Here is a 23,694-nt window from a genome sequence, read left to right on the forward strand (position 1 = left end):
TCTTTGAACCTAAGTTATTATTTCTACTTGCTCTTCATTATTTAAAGAGGCAAGGAATAATAGCATAAGCTGTGTGGTGAAATTATTGGAATTTGGCAGACTGATTAAGATGAGCCACACCTGTCCTGTCCTGAGTGATGTGTGCTGCTGATGTCAGCAGGAGAAACCACTCTCCACAGGCAGTTTTGAAGGACCTCTCCTTTTGGGGGAGGAAGAGTAAATGCTCCTGAGGGGAGCTCAGTCTCTTCCGGAGTGGTTTTCCCTTGTGGTGGTCTGAGCAGCAGGAGCAGATGAGTCCTGAGGGCCCTGGCTGCAAAGCTGTTTTTCCATTGAAGCTACGGACCCCAGGTGGTAAGTTGACATAAGAGCCCTGCTCTTTTGAATTAGCTGAACTGGAAGCCAGGTTGGGGATTGTATAGACTTAGGTTAGCGTTAGGAGGACTGTCTGTATTTCTCTTTCCCTATTCCCTTGTCTCTGATCATATTAATTTCACCTTTGCTGTTTATTTCATTCCCATGAATAAAACCTGATTCTTTTGTGGAAAAGAGTCTGTCAGGCTTCTTTCTTATTGGCCTGGGAGAAATATCTAAAAAGCCAGTTCTGAGAGGAGGGAGCTTTGGACTTAGAGGTCCCTCATTATTTCCGGGACCCCAATATTACAGTGAGCCACTCCATTAACTCTCCATATGTTAAATTTGGCCCTCACAGCTGATAGCTTTTGGAACCAAGTTAACATAAAATGTTGACCATGTAGTTTACAATGAATATTTATGGCAATAGACCTGAAGGAAGAGGACTTCAGTGCTTTTTGTATTTGGACTTGGGACACTTTAATTTCTATTGTTTATATTAAAAATATTTCTGTAAGAAATACGTGGTGGGATAAATCCTGGGTATTATAAACTACAATTTATATTTTTTCTAAAATTTTTCTTGAGAGGTTGCATGAATATAATTGGTTTTGCTGTTTTCTGTAGATTTGAAATATCCATATTTTGGTTTGATAGAATAATATAATACACTATTTTATAAAGGCCTACAGTTTATATGTCAAAAGAAATCTATTCTAACTGCACAAATAGGACATATTTTTATAGCTTTATGGAGATAGTGAGTTATTCTTAAAGTATCCCTCCTTATTTTTTATATTTTACTTCAATTTTTATACCGGAAACTGAAAACTTAATTTTGCACCACATTATGCTACATGACTTGCTTATCTAATGAGAATTTTCAGGGTTTTTTTGAACTCTTTGGCTTGAAAGATTTTTGAAATTTCAGTACTTTTTTTTGGAAATAAAAATATTTTATTATGTGTGAGAAGCAATTTAAAGAGTTCCCATTCATTGAACATAGAAACAATAAATTATTTAAACAACTCAAATTCTTTTTCAGTACAATTTTTTAAACTTATTGGGTATTACCTTAATTGAATAAAAAGGGAATATAGCTTTTAAAAATGTGTCTTATAACCAGGCAGTGGTTATGACACTGAGAAAATCTGGAACAAAAAAAAGCCAAAAATGTTGGTGTAATACTACATTCTTCAAACAGTATTTCATTGAATAGACCCCAAAAAATGACTTAATTATTTTTAAGATGAAGAACTGTATGATATCGTATACTTCAAGTTGAATTATTATTTTTGATATGATTTTATGACCATCCTATATGTGACATGATTCCATTATGTATTTTACTTTCATATATCATAACTCTACAGTTAATTAAATGTATAGCTATATTTAAACTTAAAACACTTTTTAAAATCATTAGAACTCTTTAATCATTTCTATGTGAGACATAAGCATACTATTGGCTGATATAAAAGCATTATTTTAAAAGTAGGCTTAATACAATAATTTACTGTTAACATTAAAATTGATAACAAAACATTTGAAGTACTATTTAAATGAATCTTTAGAGCTGTCAAGAGTTTGGGAGGTTGTTTTTGTTTTTGTTTTTGTTTTTGTTCAATGCATGGGGGCTTTGGGTAGACTGAACTTAGGATGAGTCAGTGGTGTGATAGCACCACCAAAGAAGTTAATGTTTGAGGATGCATCATACAAGCATAATGTGCATGACAAAGGCCATGTACTCCAGTCTGGTTAGACTACATCTGGACTAGTGTATTCATTTTTGAGTGCCATTTTTGTTTTAACAGCCTTGGTCTCCCCAGCGTACCGTGGCTAGAAGTGCAGGAAATATTCACAGGGTGGATCCTCCTGGTGATCAGAATGCTAGCATTTAACTCCTCTTTTTCTATCCCTCCTTCCACAACCTGGTGACCCCCAACTCCCAAGGGCTCACCATATTAATGCTAAAGAGTGGCAACACCTGAGTGACATACCCCACTGCAGCTCACAACTCCCAAACTCAAGACCTCTATGAGCCTCAGCTCTCCACTCTCTGTTCCCACCCCTTCATTTAGCTAGCATTATAGGTGAGCTGTATATTACCTTGCTCATGCTACTCTGACCAGCTAGTGCTGTCTGCAGGAAGGCAGCCAGGAGTGTGAGAAGTACCAAAATCTCATCCCACAGGAATGTGTTGAATGAACTGTCATCCTTTAGCTTAAACAAGAGAAGGTATAGGAAGAATGCTGGGATCTCTGTCCAAAGTTTGAAAGAGTTGTGTAGAAGAGAGATGAGAATTATTATGGATAACCGGAGAAGACAGGAGGATCAATGGATGGGAGCTGCCGGTCAGGAGGGTAGATCTGGGATTAGTACCTTCTACCCTGGCACATGAAAATCCTTCTACCCCTTAGTGTGTGGCCTAGTAAACTATTTTATCCCAAACTACATTCATCACCTGGTACCCAGCTCTTTGGCAATGAACCTTTCCAAACATAGCAAGGTAAACTTCAACAGCAGAAAGCCTGTTGCCAGGTCTCTCCTGAAAATTTTTCTAGCTTGGTCATGAGGACTAGTAGAACTTGACTTTTGTGTTCCTGGATACAAGGCCACTTCTACTCCTGATGAAATATAAGGAAGGGATAGAGGTTGAATATCAATAGCCTATGCTTTAAAAAGATTTGTGGGTTTTTTTACTCATTTCCTTATATTATTATGGTGTTTATCATAATATGTCAATTAACATATTCCTGACATAATATTTCTCTTCCATGTAGATCTAAATGAGAGGAGAATATGGATAACCTCTCGCTTCGGCAGTGTTAATCAGATACCACTGGCCTGTGAGAATGAAGATCCACACCAAGCCATTATCCGTCGTAAGTAATTAGTGAAAAAGTATTTTTTCCTGAAAACCTTTTTGAAGAATTTCTCTGGCCTACATGATCAGGTTTACACTCTTGTCCAAAAATAATTCAGTCGTGGTAGCCCTAGCATATAATCTTTATTCTCAGAGTGAAAATAGGAAGTTAACTTTGTGTGTTTTTTCCTCAGGTTCTGTTTTAAAGATCTGTGAAGAGATTGCTATATATGGAATAGTGAACTGTTGAATTGAGACCCCTGAGAATAGTATTTTTCATGCTCATACCTTAGAGTTCAGTTATGTACACTTGCCTGTATCATTTTGATACATTGCATAATATCGTAATTCTGATTCTTCATTTACAATTTTCCTTTGACAGTAAAATCATTGAACTTAAAGTGTGTCAATTTCCTTGGACATTTTTCTTAGTAATCCCTATTTGAATTGGAAAAGCTCTTTCTTATTAAGGCTGTGCCGAGTTTTTTCCTTTTATTCTAGGTGAATAAAATGTGCTATATAAATAATGAGGCTAACTGCCTTTAGTTAAAAATGTAACTGGAAAACATTTGAAACAGATATAAAGATATCTAGAATTGTCATTCTTTTTTTTATTGGCCTTTCTGTTTATTCATCATGCCTAATGAAGAAAGGATACTCTCAGCAGATGCACAGCTTGACAGTTCTGTGATATTTGTGAATGTTTTAAGATATTACTTTGTGTGAAATGATCTTATGTCTGAAGGCTTGCCAGATGGTAATTAGGGAATGACTCTAGAGTTTAAAACTTTTTAGAGTATGAAATTTAGAAAAGAGTATCTTATAGATAGAGAATGTTTAGTTTTTCTCCTGTAGTATTTAAATAAAAAGTATTTTGCTTCCAGATTCCTAGTTCTGGTTCTTTAGGGGAAATTAATTACCTGTTGGTAGTCTAATTAATTTTCCTTTTCAGACTTGACATTTTTTTATTCTGTGAGATTCTTTTCAGTGTCCTCCCATCAGTCTTTCATGGAGAGTCCACTCAATGTTCCTTTCTCTGGGATCTTTCTTTTAACCTGGGCACTACAGTAGCATTAGTGCTGCCTTTGCTCTCACTACAGGACTGGCCCCTGTACTTTTCTGATCATATCTCTGAATAGTTTGGGTTTTTTTTTCCCCCTGTGCCTTACTTATACCCACTATATCAGGAGGATTTATTACATATATTCTGTGCTTTGCTAAGCACTTAGGAATACAACGATAAAATAAAAAACAATTAATGCCCTCAAAGACTTCACAATACATACATAAGTAGGTAAACCCAAGCTCATCTGAGTGGGGAAGAAAGCACTAGGAATGAGGGAGGCTACTCACAGGAGGTGATCCCTGAGCAAGGAGCCTAGAAGGAAGCTTAAAGCTTTTTCCAGGTGGAGTCAGAGGTCAGACCTCCTGTTGTTCACAGCATTCAGTGTGTACAAAAGTCAGAGAGGCAGGGGATAGAGCCCTGTGAATGCCTGGGGCATACACAATGGGAAGGGGAATTGTGTGAAATCAGTTCAGCAAGATAGGCCAGAGTTGGATTCAGAATGTTTTTAAACATCAAGTTAGAGGTTATATGTTATCCCAGAAGCAATAGGACATTACCTTGATAATAGTGTAATATATTCATTGAGTTGTGAATGTGGTAAACATCTCTAAGCAGTTCAGTTGAATTGAAAAAAAAGGAGTCCCTTTTATTAGTCAAGGAATAAGAATTTATGAAGAAGGACAAAATAAAGCCCCGGCCCTGGATTCAGGAGGACCTTTGTTCAAATTGGCCTCAGACACTTGACACTTACTAGCTGTGTGACCCTGGGCAAGTTACTTAACCCTCATTGCCCAGGAAAACAAAAAGAACCACATAAGACATGTTCATCTTTTATCTCACATGAGTCTGAAATTCTCTGATGGTGTGGTGCCGTTTCTCCCAAAGTATGAGGTAGTATTAAGGAGCTACTTGAGTAGTTAAGCATAGTTAGGAGAGTTGATACTAACTTATCTCTTCTTTAGCTGTGAATTCAAGAAAATAGCAAGATTTAATGTTATGCCAATTATTGTAAATAAGTCAAGCTAGACCATTGTACAGGGCTGCTGTAGTTCAACAGAAGATAATGAATTTTATGCCATCTTAATAGGCTACTTTATTAGAATGTAAATTGATTTTTGAAATAAAATCATGCAGGTTTGTTACATCACTTTTGATGCTGTTAGAAAACCCAAGCCATGTAGAGAGTCAAGCTTTTATCCTCGTGGTGAAACTTTTGTTTTGTTTTGTTTTGGTAGGAATACCTAAGAAAATGTGATGTTATTTGTAAATAGAAATCACTGTAGTAAATTTGGATTAATTATCTCTTTGTTTCTTTTCTGTTTAATAGATTTATACGGAAGACCTAGCGATGATCAGGAAGAATTTGTGGCATAATTCATTCTGGCTCGGTGTTTCCTTACTGACTAATTTAGCTTAAGGACAATTTGTTTTGGATTAAACTTTTTTTTGCCAAATTGTATTCATCTCTACCCTTTTTATTGAGGTTGACCAGATCCTCAACCAAATTCACCTCTAAACTGGAGTCAGCCTCAAGCTTCTCCTCAGCCCCTGGGGGGGTGGGGGGAGCAGCACTTGGGCTGTCTGTGCAGGCTGCTCAGCCTCCAGACCTTTAGGCCTGGGCCTTCCTGTGTCAGGACGACTTCTTCAGAGAGTGGCAGGCACAGTCTCAGGGGGCAGGTGAAGGTAATCTCAGAGATACTGAATGTCCTCATTGGTACCTGTGAGGAAAATGCCTCCTGCTCAATAATTCTCTGGAACTCGGTGAGGTGATGTGTCCAAGGCTCATTTATTGTCATTCTCCAGAGAATGGCCAGCCCAGTGTGCAGCTGGTGGGTGCCAAGAATGGGGGCTCACAGGCCCCATTTTACCCCCTAGTCCCTAATGCAAATGGACCTTCCCCTTTTTCATCACTGGTCCTATTCCTCAAGGGTTAGGATCTACATGCAAACATGAGCTAGCCTGAAAGCAGTATTCCTAACCCTAATTTCCATAATTACTCTTTGGGTTGGAGTGGGACAAACCAGCCACCCACTCAAAATCAATACCTGGGGTTGGAGAAGAAAGTAGAAAAGCAAACAATGTTTCTTCCTTTCTCATGAAAGGGCACAAACCTGAATATGTCAAGTGCACCACACAAGCTCAGAAATAAACCATATATATATGTACACACACATGTAAGGCAATGCCCCCTACCATTCTTGTCTGATTCCCATTGGCTGGTCATGGAGAGGTACAATCTATACAGGATGTCTAACCCAATCAGAGAACAGGGAAAGGAAAGTTATATAACAAAACAAAACAAAACCCAAGATGTAGGTGTCCCTGAAGTTGAACAACAAAAACAGGATGCAAGTGCCCCTAAAGCTGAATAACAAAAACAAGATGCAGGTGTCCCTGAAGTTGAATAACCATAACAGGCTGCAGGTATCCCTAAAGTTACATTAAAGAAACAGGACGATGATGTTCCTAAAGCTAAGTAACAAAAACAGGATCAGCACTTAATACAATCTGAGAAAAACACACTGCTCCCCCCATCTCTCACTATCCCCCCCTCTTAATTTCTAGGCAATGTGTTCTCACCATTTAAATCTCCACTTATCATACATTTGCTCAAATAGCGGTTTTTGGTCCATATCTTACTTTCAGTAATAACTCATTCCATGTGTCATATAGGGGAAATTGAGTCAGGAGAATCCTACCTCAGCCTGCTGCCAAAAGTCATTCTTCCAGCCTTTCCCATGACAATTCCATCACCTGAAATTCCACCCTTAGGGTTGCTGGCATGGCTCATTGAATGCTCAGTAGTGTTCTTTGATGGTCATACCTGAAGTCAGACTCAGAATAATGACAGTTAACAGTCCCCTAATGACTTTATATAGCAAGTTCCAATAATCAGTACTGCAAGTGGATTCACTTCTCAAGGATCCTATATCTGAGATAGCAAACATTAGTGATACTTGCACTTATGTTAAGCACATGCTTTTCATATACTACCTTAAAGGTAGTATATAATAATGAATTTTTGCTTTAAGATGCTTAGCAACCAACAAAAGAGTTGGGATAAGTGTAAATCCTCCCAAATTGCATACCGAGAACAGATTAGAAAAGGCTTTCACCTACCAGTATATAGTTCCAGTTCTTAACCATGTAAGCATAAACATAGGATGTTGCCTTCAGAATTCCTTAAAACAATGGGAACATCTTGTAGGTGACTCAGCTAGTTTGCAGGCAGTTCCAAACATGTACTAATTCCAGATTAAATAACAAATATAGGTAAATTCAGATTTCCCATTTTAACAGAATTTTTTAAACTACTTCAATCACATGTATTTCTGCTGCTACTTATACTCTTGAGTTCCTATTCTTATCTTCCAGCAGAGACCTTAATATCTTTTTATTTAGAATTGTATTTTTTCCCAAAATACATGGAAAAACAATTTTTTAACATTTATATTTAAAACTTTGTGTTCCAAATTCTCCTCCCTCCCTCCACCAATCAATTCTTAATTCTAGCTACTTTATAATTCTTTATTTCTCTGTTTTCCTCCCCCAGTCTCTTCAATTCAATTCAACAAATACTTTTGTTCAAGGCACTGTGAAATCCATAATTAATTCACACAGTTCAGGTCCTTGTGAATCTACCCAAGCGTGCATTCACCCATTCTACATTTCATCATTTTGCCCACAAAGATATTATGAAACATTTAGCCTAGTGACAATTTATGACATAATTGTTATATTTATTGTTGAGTCTCTCTTGGTCCCTACACTAAATGTATCTTGATTGCATGAGAGAATGTATGAATGAATGAATGAATGAACCAATAATGAGGTTCTGGCAAAAAAAAAAAATTGATGAAAAACATTTCAGTGGCTCTTCATCACCTCTGGAATTTACTACAGACTCATTGGCTTTCCATTTGAAATCCTTCACTGGCTCTGGTCTAATTTTTGAAACATTTCACAGTACCCCACGTACTTGATGCTCCAGCCAAATGGACTTTGATGTTCCCTGAACTCAGCATTACTTCTCTCATCACCTTGCTTTTCTACACATTGTGTCACATCCCTGCAACATTCTCCCTGTTTTCCTTCTTCACTTTTGCTTATAAGACTCCTTAACTTCTTTTAAGGCTTAGCTCATTGGAAGCTGCTGCTGCCTTCTTGTTCTTCTTGTTCTTCTTGTTCTTCTTTTTCTTCCTCTTCCTTTTCCTCCTTTTCCTTGTCTTCCTTCTCTTCATCTTCATCATTACGATCATCAATGACATTAATGTAGCATTTTAGGGTTTGCAAAGCATTTTACAGATATTATCTCATTTGAAACTTACAACAATTTTGGGAGCTGTGTTATTATTATCCGCACTTTACAATGGAAGAAACTCTGGGAGGTAGATGCTATTATTTTAGAGATGAGGAAACTAAGACAGATAGAAATTAAATGACTTCCCCAGGGTCACACAGGTAGCAAATGTCTGAGACTGGATCTGAACTCAAGTCTTTCCAATTCTGGACCCAACATTCCAGTCAGTGTACTACCTAGCTGCCTTGGTTGTTGATATTCTCTCTACCCTCTAATTATCCTATATTTTATGTATCAAGAAGCTACTTGAGGGACAGCTAGGTCCTGGAAATAATGAGGCACCTTTTAGGTTCACCCTCCCCTCTGAACTGCCCTTTGTAGATATTTCTTCCAAGCCAGTAAGAAAGGAGCCTTACAGCTTTAATTCACAGAAAGATCAGATTTTATTACTTGGGAATTTATTAAACAACAAAGGTGAAACTAATAAAAATCAAAGATAAGGAAATGGGAAAATAGAAATACAGATAAATACTCTTAACTCTAAACTTAACCTATGCAACCCCCAGACTGTTTTCAATTAAGCTAGTTCAAAGGACTTTAGGGATTTCTGTAATTAACTCACCAAAACCTGGAAGTCTACATTTGCTTGTGCCCCAGTGCTAGAGAACTCGCACCACCACCACCTCGCGGGGAGAAGTCCCAGCGACCACATCCTGGAAGAGACCTAGCATTCCGGAAGAGCCACCGCATCCCTTCAGGAAGTGTTCAATCTTTCCTCCCCCAAAAGGGGAGGTCCTTCAAAAACTGCCTATGGAGAGTTCTCCTGACCTCAGTAGTATAGGTAACCTCAGGGTGGGCCAGGTGTGGCCCCTCCCTAATGAGTGGGCTAAAAACTGCAATATTAATTTTACCACAAATAATTTTTACCACAGAGGGTAGACTAGGATTGGGATAAAGGAGCCTGGAATTCCAAGATCAAGGGGCAGGCATTTTGATCTTGATAGCTCAGCCATACTGTCATTTCTCTGGACGTAACTGACTGGAGGAAAAGGTAGAGACAAATTTATGGGAAGTAAGCTTTCTCTGGAAATTGTAATTATGTGATGCCAGCCCCTTTACTGACTGTGTAACCCTGGTCAAGTCACTTAGCTACAGTCTGCCTCAGTTTCTTCCATTGTAAAGTGGGGATAATAATAACACAGCTCCCAAAATTGTTGTAAGTTTCAAATGAGATAATATTTGTAAAGCATTTTGCAAATGTTAAAGCCCTATGTGAATGATAGCTATTATTATTGTTGTTATTGATATATATATATGTGTGTGTGTGTGTATATATGCACATGTAAAGATCTATATAGGTTTATACACACATATATACATAGACATCGACATACATATGCACACATACATATATATGTGTGTCTGAGTGTGTATATACGCAGAAACACCTTTATATGTCTATACACCATATGCCTGGTGGAAGGAACTGGACTCTGAGTCAGAAAGGTTTTGTTCAGTTCTTTGACCAACTCTTGGTGACCCCGTTTGGGGTTTTCTTGGCCAAGATACTGCAGTGGTTTTCCCTTTCCTTCTCCAGCTCATTTTATAGATGAGGAAACTGAGGCCAACAGGGTTAAGTGACTTGCCCAGGGTCACACAGCTAGTAAGTTTCTGAGGCTGGATTCTAACTCCATACCCAGCATTGTATGCACTGCACCTAGCTGCCCTGTCTTCAAATCTTTGCTCAGACACTTAATAGTTGTATGATCTCAGGCAAATTACTTAACCTTTCTGCTCCTCAGTTTCCTCCAGCTAGAAATCTATGATCCTGGACTTTATGAGACCCTCCAGTGTGGTATTATACTAATTAATATGGGGTATCCTACTATTGTGTCTCTAGTTCAATCAATACTTTAATGCTGAACTCAGGATAATATAGTATAAGCAAGGATGAGCTAGCAAATGTTAAACCACCAGCTGTCTGAAAAAAAAGTACACAGCACACACTTTCAATTTAATCTGTATATTTACATTTTCTCCATCACTTTCTTAAGTCTAGATGACCAACACAACAACATAACAATCAGTGATTTGCCTATTCTGAGGTGTAAATGCTCATGCTGAAAATTTAACAATCCACTCTTTCCGGCAGGTTGGATCTAGCTCTAACATTCCCCTGAATAGAAACACTAAATACATTTATTGACTAAATACAAAATACAAAAACTAAATACAAAACCTCCTTCTCTATGTAGGTTTTTTCCCTTCCACTATCTTCTTTTTTCTCCCCACGGGATCAGGAGGGAAGGACACAAGGGCCTTTTTCCATGCTTACAAATCCTATAGTAACACAGTGTTTGGCAACATTTCTGTCCATCTTAGGGCAAATGAAACCAAAGGTCCTTCTCATTTTTAAACAATGCCTTGCTAGATGTAGAATATGACACGTTATAGGCTCATTATCCCCCAACGTCATTTTCATGCATTTATAGAATCTTTCTTGTGATTTCATAGGAGTTCACAGCTCCTCCTGAACCCAGTTTTCTTTAGTTGTAAAACTATTTCCAGATCTTTTTTTTAGACTTTTATTTTTCAAATTACATATAAAAGCAAATTTTGACATCAATTTTTTTTTAAACTTTGTGTTCCATCTTGTCTTCCTCCCTCCCCTCCCACTCCCACCCCAAGAACGCAAACAATTCAGCATGAGTAATCATGGCAAACAATTCTACCTTATCCAGGCTGTGAGTGGAAACAGATAAAAACAAAACTTCAGATTAAGGAATTGTCAAATAGAAAAATTGTTTCAGTCTGTTTCCAGATATCATCAGTTCTTTCTCTGTAGATGAACTGCAATTTTCCTAGGTTCCTCAGAGTGATATTGGATCATTGCCTTGGTGAAAATAACCATATGCTTCCCAGCAGATCCTCTTATGCTAATGCTGTTATTTTGTATACAGTACATATCTCTCTGCTTCAGTTCATGTGGAGCTGTCCAGGTTTTTTGGATAGCATCCTGTTAGTCACAATTTCCATATAGTACCTTGAACTTGACAGAGAGTTTTCTTCACAATAGCCCAGCAGAGTAGGTCCCATACCTTTTGACATTGTAGTCAAGCAACATAACTATCTGCTGCCATCCCATTCCCTTCCAATGATATTTATTCCATTGTCTACCTTATTTTGCCCTAATCCTCCTCATCAGTGTTTTGCTACTGACTGCCCCCTCCCCTGCTCTCCCCTCCCTTCATTAAGCCTTCCCTCCTTATCCTCTTCCCTTCTGATTTTCCTGAAGGATAACAAATGTATTAAATAGATCACTCTTCCCTATTGTATGTGTGTGTTATTCCCTCCTTCAGCCAGCTATGATGAGGTTATGGCCTTTGAGATAATTCTGTTTTCTAAATTTTTCTTCCTCCCTCCCTCCTCAACTCTCCCTATGAAATCAAGCATTCAATATATGTCATACATGTGGTGTTATGCAGAACATCTTCACCTTCCTCTAAAGTGTTTTGCTTTTTACAGCTCCCTCCCCCAAACTTCCCTTCTCTCCTTCCCCTCTTCTTCCTCCCCCCCACCATCTCCTTCTCCTCCCACGTTTCCTCAGGGCAAAAATATATTGCTATACCAGCTTGAGTATGTATGTTATTCCCACTTTGAGCCAATTCTGATGATAGTGAGGTTCACTCCCTCCCTCTTTTCCCCTCCCCTCCATAGGCTTTTTTGGTGTTTCCTTCCTATGAGCTACTTCTCCCCATTCCACCTCTCCCTCCCCCTCCCCCAGTCTATTCCTCCTACCCCTCTCCCTTATTTTAAAGATGTCATCATGGGTTAGCTAGATGGCACAGTAGACAAAGCACCAGCCTGAGGCCCAAGAGGCCCAGAGTCCAAATCAGGCCCCAGACACCAGACAACCCCACCTTGTTTGCTCCATAAAAAACAAGGGTATACAAAAAATAATTGCTTTACAAATACCATCCCTTCATCTTCATTTCAGACCTGTGTCCTCTGTGTATTCCTTGCTGAAAAAGTTCTTATGAGTTGGAAGTATTATTTTCGCATGTATGACTGTAAAATTCAGTCTTTTGTCCCTGGTGATTTCTTTTTCCTGTTTACCTTTTTATTATTTTCCAGGGTCTTGTATTTGAAAGTCAAATTTTCTATTCAGTTCAGGTCTTTTCATCACAAATGCCTGAAAGTCCTCTTTTTCATTGAAATCCAATTTTCCCCCTGTAAAATTATGCCCAATTTTGCTTAGTACATGATTTTTGACTGTAGTCCCAGTTCCTTTCCCCTCTAGAATATCATATTACATGCCCTCCAGTCTTTTAATGTAGAAGCTGCTAGATCTTGTTTATCCTTATTGGAGCTCCACAGTGTTTGAATTCCTTTTTTTCTATATGCTTGCAATTTTTTTCCTTGACCTGGGAGTTCCTTATTTTGACTATAATATTCCTGGAGGTTTTTCTTTTGGGATCTCTTTCAGGAGGTGATCGGTGGATTCTTTCAATTGGTATTTTACCTTCTGTTTCTAGAATATCAGGGCAATTTTCCCTCACAATCTTTTGGAGGATGGTATCTAAGCTCTTGTTTTGGTCCTGGTTTTCAGGTAGTCCAATTATTTTCAAATTATCTCTCCCAGATTTATTTTCCAGGTCAGCTGTTTTTCCAAGGAGATATTTCACATTGCCCTCTATTTTTTCATTCTATTGGATTTGCTTTACTTTATCTTAATTTCTCATAAGGTCACTAGCTTCCATTTGTTCAATCCTAATTCTTAGGCAATTGTTTTCATCAAGCAGTTTTTAAATCTCCTTTTCCATCTGGTTTTTCAAGCTTTTGACTTTTTTCCCATGACTCTGCTGCATTGCTCTCATTTCCCTTTCCATGCTTTCCTCTCTCTATATATATCTTCATTCTATCTCTCCTATCTTTTCTTCAAATTCCCTTTTGAGAGCTTCCATGGCCTGAGACAAGTTCATATTTTTCTTGGAAGTTTTGGATGTAGGGGCCCTATGGTTGATTTCCTCATTTGAGGCTGCACCTTGATCTTCACTGTTGCTGAAATTGCTTTCTATAGTTTTGAACTTTCTTTGTTTGCTCATCTTTTAATTGATTTTAAACTCTCCACTGGGGGAGGGGTGGGGGGGGTGGGCTGCTTTTCATCTCCACTCCTCTTCCCAGCTCCAGAGGGTCCCAGGTGTTTTGGTTTGACGGAGGGCTGGTTTTTCTCTCACCTGGCCTGCTCTCAGGTCCAGAGATAACCTCAAGCCTCCTTACTAAACAACCAACCGGCAAAGCCCCAGATTTTTGTTATTAGTTTTCCCTTTGTACTGCTTTGGTGTCTTGCCCTGTAAAATATTATGACTGATGGTTGAGGGAATCCACTCTATCATTTTTACAAATTTGAGCATTTCCAAATGGCATTTTTCTCCATTAGTTTTCTGTATGGTATGTCGCTTAGAAAAAATTGTGTCTTAATATTGTTATATGCAACCGGTTCTGCATGTGTGTGTGTGTGTGTGTGTGTGTGTGTGTGTGTGTGTGTGTGTTTGATATACCAACCTGAAATAATATGAGTTATTTTCTAGATCTCATTATAGCTATAACTAGGGTGGGGTAATTGAGACTTTATCCCAGGGTGCCAAGGGTAGATCCCATTTGAGGAGCATATTTCCTTCTTCTTACAATCCTCCAGTCAGCCATCCCCATACTTTGTGACCCTCCAGTGGATATAGTTGGCTATGCTTCAGCTCCTGCTTTTCCTTTCCCTCCACCACCCAGGACAATGAGGTTTCAGTGACTTGCCCAGGGAAACACAGCTAATAAGTGTCGAGTGTCTGAAGACAGATTTGAACTCAGGTCCTCCTGAATCTAGGGCCAGTGCTTTATCTACTGTACCACATAGCTACCCCCAGAAGTCTGCTTCGTCCCCTAGCTAATCAGAAAGCTCAATCTGCATTCCATTTGTTAAGATGAAGGCTTATCCCAGGTTGGTTTCCTGGGAGGGGAAGAGAGCAGCTAACACTGACATGTCTGAGTTTCTCCTAGAAATTCATTATTAATAATTATTTTCTCACATAAACAATTCAAGTATTGTGGAGCCACAGTCAGGATAATACAAGATCTAGCAGCTTCTACATTAAAGGATTGGAGGGCTTGGAATATGATATTTCATAGGGCAAAGGAACAGGGATTACAATCAAGAATTCAGCAAAACTGATTATTATCCTTCAGGTAGAAAAAGAGAATTCAATGAAAGAGAGGACTTTCAGGTATTTTTGATCAACAGCCCTGAACTGAATAGAAACTTTGACTTTAATGTAGAGGACCATAGAGAAGCATAAAAAGTTGAACAGGATAAAGAAATCATATAGGATATTATAAGTTTAAACTGTTTAAATTCCTACATGGGAAGATGATACTTGTAAGGGATAAGAACTCTCTCATTATTAGAGCAGCTGAATGGAGTATATTTAGACAGAGGGTACAGGTGTGAGTTGAATATGAAGGGTTGATATCTTGAAAAAATGTAATTAAGGGGTGAGAGGAATGCACTGTGAGAAAGAGAAAGGGAGAGATGAAATGGGGTAAAGTATCTCACCTAAAAGAAACCAACAAGAAAGCTTATAGAGTGGAGGGGAAGATGGGGAAGGTGCTGGGGAGGGAGTGACCCTTACTCTCCTCAGAATTGGCTCAAAGAGGGACTAACATACACCCTCAACTAAGCAGAGTAATCTATTTTACCCTGCAGGAAAGTAGGAGGGAAAGGGGATGAGAGGGGGGTGTTGAAAGAAGGGAGGCCAGATTGGGGGAGGGGGCAGTCAGAAGCAAAACACTTAAGGAGGGATAGGGTGAAAGAAGATGAAAACAGAGTAAATGTCATGGGAAGGGAATAGTATGGAGGGAAGTACAGTTAGCAATAGTATCTGTGAAAAAAAATTTGAAGCATCTTGGTCTGACAGGCCTCATTTCTCAAACACATAGAGAACAGAGTCAAATTTTTTAAAATAAGAGACATCCCCCAATTGATAAATGATCAAAATGATGTAGGATGGAAATGATGATGTGGGCAGAATTTGGGGTCAAATTGATTGTGAGTCATCCCAAAAGAATCACAAGACTCAGTGACTCAGTTTCCCAAGTTTTATTGCAATACTGTGGGTGACCACAGAGAGAGAGAGAGAGAGAGAGAGAGAGAGAGAGAGAGAGAACCAGAATAGTGGATAGGTATCTCTCATCTAAAGAAAGGAAAGAGAGTTATATTTATAGTATGGATAAATAGATTATCAGTGTCATTATAAAAATCTCCACCTTGGGGGTGTACAGGGGAGGGCCTGTCCTACTCATTATAATATTATCCACCTTGGGGAGGTACAGGGGAGGGCTTATCCTAATTTGGAGTTGCTGGGGTCCTAAGCCAACCCCCGAGGTAGACACCTTTTTCAGTGGAGGTGTGTTTTGGGGGTTTAAACCTCATAAGGTGAATCTGGGGACAAATTTGGCCTTTTCTGCGCAGGTCTCTTTCTGTTTCCCATGGGTAGTTTCAAAACATAATCATTTTTCTTTTATTTCTGGTCTCAATTTCTATAGGCTGTCAATTCCTTTATTGTTATTTGGCCTGACCCTTTATGGTCACCTTATGGGTACTGATTTCTGTGGGTAAGAGAACCTAACATCTTGACTTGTAAGTTATCCATTAACTGGGATTTGAATCCCTTTTAGAGCTAACATCTGAATTAGAGCTTGGGTCTTAGGTTTATCTGTTAACCCCTTTTTGCCTCCTACATCATTCTCCCCTTTTCATATATCCCTGGAAAAAGGATGACGACGATCAATTCTTTTGTATCTATTTCCTGCTGAGTGGGGGCAAATTAGGGGCCCACAGGGGGTTTATGTTTTTTTTAGTAAGGCAATTGGGGTTAAGTGACTTGCCCAGGGTCACACAGCTAGTTAAGTGTTAAGTGTCTGAGGCCGGATTTGAACTCAGGTACTCCTGACTCCAGGGCCGGTGCTCTATCCACTGCACCACCTAGCCGCCCCTCACACAGGGGGTTTATGAATTGAGGGAGATCTAGGAACCAGAGTTACAAATGCAGGAATCACAACACAAAACACAAATGATTAACAGACAGCCCAAGGGACAATAGGGACCCTAATACAGAATAAATCTAAGAATTCCATGAAAAATTGGATGAAGCAAACAGTTGTGAACAGTTTCAGCCTTCCAGGGAAGCTCTGTACTAGAGCCCAACCTTCAGGAGGTGTTCTGATCCATACAGACTCCGCCTCAGTCCAGGACCACATTAGCCAGAGAGTTTGAGTACTCTTCCAATTCCTGTAACCCTAATGCAGTACAATTAGAAACTTACTCTATTACCAAAGTTAAATTTGTAAGCATAGCTTCATGTCCAGGTTGCCCAACAAAAGGAATAGTGAGGGCAGAAGTTTTTCAGACCCACCAAAGAAAAGTGTCCCAGCTTCCTCTTTAATATGAGAAGCAGCAGTAGCAATTTTACTCTATAATCCAAATAGCCCAAGATAACATATGGGTTTAAGCAGCTGGTAGTTAACACTCAAGATTTATAATCCCCTCCTTGTTATAGGAAGGGGAAATACCTTTGGGGCACAGTAGAGTGCAAGGGGACCAGGGCTAGGGTATAGATTGTACCTCTCCATAACCAGCCAATGGGAATCAGACAAGAATGGGAGGGGGCATTGCCTTACGTGTGTGTGTGTGTGTGTGTGTGTGTGTGTGTGTGTATATGGTTTATTTCTGAGCTTGTGTGGTGCACTTGACATATTCAGGTTTGTGCCCTTTCATGAGAAAGGAAGAAACATTGTTTGCTTTTCTACTTTCATTTCCAACCCCAGGTATTGATTTTGAGTGGGTGGCTGGTTTGTCCCACTCCATCCCAAAGAGTAATTATGGAAATTAGGGTTAGGAATACTGCTTTCAGGCTAGCTCATGTTTGCATGTAGATCCTAACCCTTGAGGAATAGGACCAGTGATGAAAAAGGGGAAGGTCCATTTGCATTAGGGACTAGGGGGTAAAATGGGGCCTGTGAGCCCCCATTCTTGGCACCCACCAGCTGCACACTGGGCTGGCCATTCTCTGGAGAATGACAATAAATGAGCCTTGGACACATCACCTCACCGAGTTCCAGAGAATTATTGAGCAGGAGGCATTTTCCTCACAGGTACCAATGAGGACATTCAGTATCTCTGAGATTACCTTCACCTGCCCCCTGAGACTGTGCCTGCCACTCTCTGAAGAAGTCGTCCTGACACAGGAAGGCCCAGGCCTAAAGGTCTGGAGGCTGAGCAGCCTGCACAGACAGCCCAAGTGCTGCTCCCCCCTCCCCCCCCAGGGGCTGAGGAGAAGCTTGAGGCTGACTCCAGTTTAGAGGTGAATTTGGTTGAGGATCTGGTCAACCTCAATAAAAAGGGTAGAGATGAATACAATTTGGCAAAAAAAAGTTTAATCCAAAACAAATTGTCCTTAAGCTAAATTAGTCAGTCAGGAAACACCGAGCCAGAATGAATTATGCCACAAATTCTTCCTGATCATCGCTAGGTCTTCCGTATAAATCTATTAAACAGAAAAGAAACAAAGAGATAATTAATCCAAATTTACTACAGTGATTTCTATTTACAAATAACATCACATTTTCTTAGGTATTCCTACCAAAACAAAACAAAACAAAAGTTTCACCACAAGGATAAAAGCTTGACTCTCTACATGGCTTGGGTTTTCTAACAGCATCAAAAGTGATGTAACAAACCTGCATGATTTTATTTCAAAAATCAATTTACATTCTAATAAAGTAGCCTATTAAGATGGCATAAAATTCATTATCTTCTGTTGAACTACAGCAGCCCTGTACAATGGTCTAGCTTGACTTATTTACAATAATTGGCATAACATTAAATCTTGCTATTTTCTTGAATTCACAGCTAAAGAAGAGATAAGTTAGTATCAACTCTCCTAACTATGCTTAACTACTCAAGTAGCTCCTTAATACTACCTCATACTTTGGGAGAAACGGCACCACACCATCAGAGAATTTCAGACTCATGTGAGATAAAAGATGAACATGTCTTATGTGGTTCTTTTTGTTTTCCTGGGCAATGAGGGTTAAGTAACTTGCCCAGGGTCACACAGCTAGTAAGTGTCAAGTGTCTGAGGCCAATTTGAACAAAGGTCCTCCTGAATCCAGGGCCGGGGCTTTATTTTGTCCTTCTTCATAAATTCTTATTCCTTGACTAATAAAAGGGACTCCTTTTTTTTCAATTCAACTGAACTGCTTAGAGATGTTTACCACATTCACAACTCAATGAATATATTACACTATTATCAAGGTAATGTCCTATTGCTTCTGGGATAACATATAACCTCTAACTTGATGTTTAAAAACATTCTGAATCCAACTCTGGCCTATCTTGCTGAACTGATTTCACACAATTCCCCTTCCCATTGTGTATGCCCCAGGCATTCACAGGGCTCTATCCCCTGCCTCTCTGACTTTTGTACACACTGAATGCTGTGAACAACAGGAGGTCTGACCTCTGACTCCACCTGGAAAAAGCTTTAAGCTTCCTTCTAGGCTCCTTGCTCAGGGATCACCTCCTGTGAGTAGCCTCCCTCATTCCTAGTGCTTTCTTCCCCACTCAGATGAGCTTGGGTTTACCTACTTATGTATGTATTGTGAAGTCTTTGAGGGCATTAATTGTTTTTTATTTTATCGTTGTATTCCTAAGTGCTTAGCAAAGCACAGAATATATGTAATAAATCCTCCTGATATAGTGGGTATAAGTAAGGCACAGGGGGAAAAAAAAACCCAAACTATTCAGAGATATGATCAGAAAAGTACAGGGGCCAGTCCTGTAGTGAGAGCAAAGGCAGCACTAATGCTACTGTAGTGCCCAGGTTAAAAGAAAGATCCCAGAGAAAGGAACATTGAGTGGACTCTCCATGAAAGACTGATGGGAGGACACTGAAAAGAATCTCACAGAATAAAAAAATGTCAAGTCTGAAAAGGAAAATTAATTAGACTACCAACAGGTAATTAATTTCCCCTAAAGAACCAGAACTAGGAATCTGGAAGCAAAATACTTTTTATTTAAATACTACAGGAGAAAAACTAAACATTCTCTATCTATAAGATACTCTTTTCTAAATTTCATACTCTAAAAAGTTTTAAACTCTAGAGTCATTCCCTAATTACCATCTGGCAAGCCTTCAGACATAAGATCATTTCACACAAAGTAATATCTTAAAACATTCACAAATATCACAGAACTGTCAAGCTGTGCATCTGCTGAGAGTATCCTTTCTTCATTAGGCATGATGAATAAACAGAAAGGCCAATAAAAAAAAGAATGACAATTCTAGATATCTTTATATCTGTTTCAAATGTTTTCCAGTTACATTTTTAACTAAAGGCAGTTAGCCTCATTATTTATATAGCACATTTTATTCACCTAGAATAAAAGGAAAAAACTCGGCACAGCCTTAATAAGAAAGAGCTTTTCCAATTCAAATAGGGATTACTAAGAAAAATGTCCAAGGAAATTGACACACTTTAAGTTCAATGATTTTACTGTCAAAGGAAAATTGTAAATGAAGAATCAGAATTACGATATTATGCAATGTATCAAAATGATACAGGCAAGTGTACATAACTGAACTCTAAGGTATGAGCATGAAAAATACTATTCTCAGGGGTCTCAATTCAACAGTTCACTATTCCATATATAGCAATCTCTTCACAGATCTTTAAAACAGAACCTGAGGAAAAAACACACAAAGTTAACTTCCTATTTTCACTCTGAGAATAAAGATTATATGCTAGGGCTACCACGACTGAATTATTTTTGGACAAGAGTGTAAACCTGATCATGTAGGCCAGAGAAATTCTTCAAAAAGGTTTTCAGGAAAAAATACTTTTTCACTAATTACTTACGACGGATAATGGCTTGGTGTGGATCTTCATTCTCACAGGCCAGTGGTATCTGATTAACACTGCCGAAGCGAGAGGTTATCCATATTCTCCTCTCATTTAGATCTACATGGAAGAGAAATATTATGTCAGGAATATGTTAATTGACATATTATGATAAACACCATAATAATATAAGGAAATGAGTAAAAAAACCCACAAATCTTTTTAAAGCATAGGCTATTGATATTCAACCTCTATCCCTTCCTTATATTTCATCAGGAGTAGAAGTGGCCTTGTATCCAGGAACACAAAAGTCAAGTTCTACTAGTCCTCATGACCAAGCTAGAAAAATTTTCAGGAGAGACCTGGCAACAGGCTTTCTGCTGTTGAAGTTTACCTTGCTATGTTTGGAAAGGTTCATTGCCAAAGAGCTGGGTACCAGGTGATGAATGTAGTTTGGGATAAAATAGTTTACTAGGCCACACACTAAGGGGTAGAAGGATTTTCATGTGCCAGGGTAGAAGGTACTAATCCCAGATCTACCCTCCTGACCGGCAGCTCCCATCCATTGATCCTCCTGTCTTCTCCGGTTATCCATAATAATTCTCATCTCTCTTCTACACAACTCTTTCAAACTTTGGACAGAGATCCCAGCATTCTTCCTATACCTTCTCTTGTTTAAGCTAAAGGATGACAGTTCATTCAACACATTCCTGTGGGATGAGATTTTGGTACTTCTCACACTCCTGGCTGCCTTCCTGCAGACAGCACTAGCTGGTCAGAGTAGCATGAGCAAGGTAATATACAGCTCACCTATAATGCTAGCTAAATGAAGGGGTGGGAACAGAGAGTGGAGAGCTGAGGCTCATAGAGGTCTTGAGTTTGGGAGTTGTGAGCTGCAGTGGGGTATGTCACTCAGGTGTTGCCACTCTTTAGCATTAATATGGTGAGCCCTTGGGAGTTGGGGGTCACCAGGTTGTCGAAGGAGGGATAGAAAAAGAGGAGTTAAATGCTAGCATTCTGATCACCAGGAGGATCCACCCTGTGAATATTTCCTGCACTTCTAGCCACGGTACGCTGGGGAGACCAAGGCTGTTAAAACAAAAATGGCACTCAAAAATGAATACACTAGTCCAGATGTAGTCTAACCAGACTGGAGTACATGGCCTTTGTCATGCACATTATGCTTGTATGATGCATCCTCAAACATTAACTTCTTTGGTGGTGCTATCACACCACTGACTCATCCTAAGTTCAGTCTACCCAAAGCCCCCATGCATTGAACAAAAACAAAAACAAAAACAAAAACAACCTCCCAAACTCTTGACAGCTCTAAAGATTCATTTAAATAGTACTTCAAATGTTTTGTTATCAATTTTAATGTTAACAGTAAATTATTGTATTAAGCCTACTTTTAAAATAATGCTTTTATATCAGCCAATAGTATGCTTATGTCTCACATAGAAATGATTAAAGAGTTCTAATGATTTTAAAAAGTGTTTTAAGTTTAAATATAGCTATACATTTAATTAACTGTAGAGTTATGATATATGAAAGTAAAATACATAATGGAATCATGTCACATATAGGATGGTCATAAAATCATATCAAAAATAATAATTCAACTTGAAGTATACGATATCATACAGTTCTTCATCTTAAAAATAATTAAGTCATTTTTTGGGGTCTATTCAATGAAATACTGTTTGAAGAATGTAGTATTACACCAACATTTTTGGCTTTTTTTTGTTCCAGATTTTCTCAGTGTCATAACCACTGCCTGGTTATAAGACACATTTTTAAAAGCTATATTCCCTTTTTATTCAATTAAGGTAATACCCAATAAGTTTAAAAAATTGTACTGAAAAAGAATTTGAGTTGTTTAAATAATTTATTGTTTCTATGTTCAATGAATGGGAACTCTTTAAATTGCTTCTCACACATAATAAAATATTTTTATTTCCAAAAAAAAGTACTGAAATTTCAAAAATCTTTCAAGCCAAAGAGTTCAAAAAAACCCTGAAAATTCTCATTAGATAAGCAAGTCATGTAGCATAATGTGGTGCAAAATTAAGTTTTCAGTTTCCGGTATAAAAATTGAAGTAAAATATAAAAAATAAGGAGGGATACTTTAAGAATAACTCACTATCTCCATAAAGCTATAAAAATATGTCCTATTTGTGCAGTTAGAATAGATTTCTTTTGACATATAAACTGTAGGCCTTTATAAAATAGTGTATTATATTATTCTATCAAACCAAAATATGGATATTTCAAATCTACAGAAAACAGCAAAACCAATTATATTCATGCAACCTCTCAAGAAAAATTTTAGAAAAAATATAAATTGTAGTTTATAATACCCAGGATTTATCCCACCACGTATTTCTTACAGAAATATTTTTAATATAAACAATAGAAATTAAAGTGTCCCAAGTCCAAATACAAAAAGCACTGAAGTCCTCTTCCTTCAGGTCTATTGCCATAAATATTCATTGTAAACTACATGGTCAACATTTTATGTTAACTTGGTTCCAAAAGCTATCAGCTGTGAGGGCCAAATTTAACATATGGAGAGTTAATGGAGTGGCTCACTGTAATATTGGGGTCCCGGAAATAATGAGGGACCTCTAAGTCCAAAGCTCCCTCCTCTCAGAACTGGCTTTTTAGATATTTCTCCCAGGCCAATAAGAAAGAAGCCTGACAGACTCTTTTCCACAAAAGAATCAGGTTTTATTCATGGGAATGAAATAAACAGCAAAGGTGAAATTAATATGATCAGAGACAAGGGAATAGGGAAAGAGAAATACAGACAGTCCTCCTAACGCTAACCTAAGTCTATACAATCCCCAACCTGGCTTCCAGTTCAGCTAATTCAAAAGAGCAGGGCTCTTATGTCAACTTACCACCTGGGGTCCGTAGCTTCAATGGAAAAACAGCTTTGCAGCCAGGGCCCTCAGGACTCATCTGCTCCTGCTGCTCAGACCACCACAAGGGAAAACCACTCCGGAAGAGACTGAGCTCCCCTCAGGAGCATTTACTCTTCCTCCCCCAAAAGGAGAGGTCCTTCAAAACTGCCTGTGGAGAGTGGTTTCTCCTGCTGACATCAGCAGCACACATCACTCAGGACAGGACAGGTGTGGCTCATCTTAATCAGTCTGCCAA

General features: G+C 38.7%; 2 long non-coding RNA genes across 2 annotated transcripts; one reads left to right on the forward strand and one right to left on the reverse strand.

Moving 5' to 3' along the window:
• The first annotated feature begins 139 nt into the window (after positions 1-139).
• Positions 140-5,677, forward strand: LOC122727645. Its single transcript, XR_006353169.1, has 3 exons — positions 140-351; positions 3,135-3,236; positions 5,611-5,677. It is a non-coding gene; the product is annotated as an uncharacterized LOC122727645 (long non-coding RNA).
• Positions 5,678-18,109: 12,432 nt separating this feature from the next.
• On the reverse strand, positions 18,110-23,647 carry LOC122727585. Its single transcript, XR_006353159.1, has 3 exons — positions 23,436-23,647; positions 20,551-20,652; positions 18,110-18,176 (listed from the first exon to the last, which is right to left on the reverse strand). It is a non-coding gene; the product is annotated as an uncharacterized LOC122727585 (long non-coding RNA).
• Positions 23,648-23,694: the final 47 nt, after the last annotated feature.

The sequence above is a fragment of the Dromiciops gliroides genome, chromosome 5 (assembly GCF_019393635.1).
Source record: "Dromiciops gliroides isolate mDroGli1 chromosome 5, mDroGli1.pri, whole genome shotgun sequence".
Lineage (NCBI taxonomy): Eukaryota > Metazoa > Chordata > Mammalia > Microbiotheria > Microbiotheriidae > Dromiciops > Dromiciops gliroides.